A 3,133-nucleotide genomic window follows, 5' to 3' on the forward strand; every position below is an offset into this window, starting at 1 on the left:
TGCTTGCTGCTGCACCAGCTCACTGCCCCACCATTCAACACATACACGTATCCGGTCTGTGACTTAGAGTCATCCGGATCTGTGTCGAAGCTAGCGTCGACGTAACCCTTTACGACGAGCTCTTCGTCACCTCCATAAACGAGAAACATTTCCTTAGTCCTTTTCAGGTACTTAAGGATATTCTTAACCGCTGTCCAGTGTCCTGCACCGGGATTACTTTGGTACCTCCCTACCAAGCTTATGGCAAGGTTTATATCAGGTCTGGTACACAGCATGGTGTACATTAGAGAGCCCACGGCTGAAGCGTAGGGGACAGAACTCATCTTCTCTCTATCTGCTGCCGTGGTCGGCGACTGAGTCTTACTCAATCTCATACCTTGCAAAACTGGCAAGAACCCTTTCTTTGAGTTTTCCATATTGAACTTCTTCAATATCTTGTCAAGGTATGTACTTTGCGAAAGACCTATGAGGCGTGTCGATCTATCTCTATAGATCTTGATGCCTAATATGTATGCAGCTTCTCCAAGGTCCTTCATTGAAAAACTCTTGTTCAAATAGGCCTTTATGCTCTCCAACATCTCTATATCATTCCCCATCAATAATATGTCACCCACATATAGTACGAGGAAAGCTACAGAGCTCCCACTCACTTTCTTGTACAGACAGGCTTCTCCGTAAACCTGTATGAACCCAAACGCTTTAATCACCTCATTAAAGCGAATGTTCCAACTCCGAGATGCTTGCACCAGCCCATAGATGGAGCGCTGGAGCTTGCACACTTTGTTAGCACCCTTAGGGTCGACAAAACCTTCTGGTTGCATCATATACAACTCTTCCTTAAGGTTCCCGTTAAGGAACGCCGTTTTGACGTCCATTTGCCAAATTTCATAGTCAGAAAAGGCGGCAATTGCTAACATGATTCGGACTGATTTCAGCTTCGCTACGGGAGAGAATGTCTCTTCGTAGTCAACTCCTTGAATTTGTCGAAAACCCTTTGCGACAATTCGAGCTTTGTAAACGGTTACATTACCGTTTGCATCAGTCTTCTTCTTGAAGATCCATTTATTTTCTATGGCTCGCCGGTCATCGGGCAAGTCCACCAAAGTCCATACTTTGTTCTCATACATGGATCCTATCTCGGATTTCATGGCCTCAAGCCATTTGTTGGAATCCGGGCCCGCCATCGCTTCTTCATAGTTCAAAGGTTCACCGTTGTCTAACAACATGATTTCCATCACAGGGTTGCCGTACCACTCTGGTGCGGAGCGTACCCTTGTGGACCTTCGCGGTTCAGTAGTAACTTGATCCGAAGCTTCATGATCATCATCATTAACTTCCTCTTCAGTCGGTGTAGGTGTCACAGGAACAACTTCCTGCGCTGCGCTATTTTCCTGTTTGAGAGGGGGTGTAATTACCTCATCAAGTTCTACCTTCCTCCCACTTACTTCTTTCGAGAGAAACTCTTTCTCTATAAAGGATCCGTTCTTGGCAACAAAGGTTTTACCTTCGGATCTAAGATAGAAGGTATACCCAATAGTTTCCTTAGGGTATCCTATGAATACGCATTTCTCCGCTTTGGGTTCGAGCTTTTCTGGTTGAAGTTTCTTCACATAAGCATCGCAGCCCCAAACTTTAAGAAACGGCAACTTAGGTTTCTTGCCAAACCATAGTTCATACGGTGTTGTCTCAACGGATTTAGACGGTGCCCTATTTAAAGTGAATGCTGCAGTTTCTAATGCGTATCCCCAAAATGATAGCGACAAGTCGGTGAGAGACATCATAGATCGTACCATATCTAATAAAGTGCGATTACGACGTTCAGACACTCCGTTGCACTGCGGTGTGCCAGGCGGTGTCAGTTGTGAAACGATTCCACACTTCCTTAGGTGTGTGCCAAACTCGTGACTCAAATATTCTCCTCCACGATCAGATCGTAGACATTTAATTTTTCTGTCACGTTGATTCTCAACCTCACTCTGAAATTCCTTGAACTTTTCAAATGTCTCAGATTTGTGCTTCATCAAGTAGATATACCCATACCTACTCAAATCATCGGTGAGAGTGAGAACATAACGATAACCACCGCGAGCTTCAACGTTCATTGGACCACACACATCAGTATGTATTATTTCCAATAAGTCGGTTGCTCTCTCCATTATTCCTGAGAATGGAGTCTTAGTCATCTTGCCCATGAGGCACGGTTCGCATGTGTCAAATGATTCAAAGTCAAGAGACTCTAATAGTCCATCAGTATGGAGCTTCTTCATGCGCTTAACGCCGATATGACCAAGGCGGCAGTGCCACAAGTATGTGGGACTATCATTATCAACTTTGCATCTTTTGGTACTCACACTATGAATATGTGTAACATCACGATCGAGATTCATCAAGAATAAACCATTCACGAGCGGAGCATGACCATAAAACATATCACTCACATAAATAGAACAACCATTATTCTCTGACTTAAATGAGTAGCCGTCTCGCATTAAGCAAGACCCTGATACAATGTTCATGCTTGAAGCTGGTACTAAATAACAATTATTAAGGTTTAAAACTAATCCCGACGGTAGATGTAGAGGTAGCGTGCCGACGACGATCACATCGACCTTTGAACCATTCCCAACGCGCATCGTCACCTCGTCCTTGGCCAGTCTCCGCTTATTCCGCAGTTCCTGCTTTGAGTTGCAAATGTGAGCAACAGCACCGGTATCAAATACCCAGGAGCTACTACGAGCGCTGGTAAGGTACACATCAATATCATGTATATCACATATACCTTTAACGTTGCCGGCCTTCTTGTCCGCTAAGTATTTGGGGCAGTTCCGCTTCCAGTGACCCTTTCCCTTGCAATAGAAGCACTCAGTCTCAGGCTTGGGTCCGTTCTTTTTCTTCTTCCTGGCATCTGGCTTACCGGGCGCGACAACAGTTTTGTCGTCTTTCTTGAAGTTCTTCTTACCCGTGCCTTTCTTGAAACTAGTGGTCTTGTTGACCATCAACACTTGATGCTCTTTCTTGATTTCTACTTCTGCAGATTTGAGCATCGAGTACAACTCGGGAATGGTCTTCTCCATCCCTTGCATGTTGTAGTTAAGCACAAAGCCTTTGTAGCTTGGTGGGAGAGACTGGACGA

Source organism: Hordeum vulgare, chromosome 2H (assembly GCF_904849725.1).
Source record: "Hordeum vulgare subsp. vulgare chromosome 2H, MorexV3_pseudomolecules_assembly, whole genome shotgun sequence".
NCBI classification, from domain to species: domain Eukaryota; kingdom Viridiplantae; phylum Streptophyta; class Magnoliopsida; order Poales; family Poaceae; genus Hordeum; species Hordeum vulgare.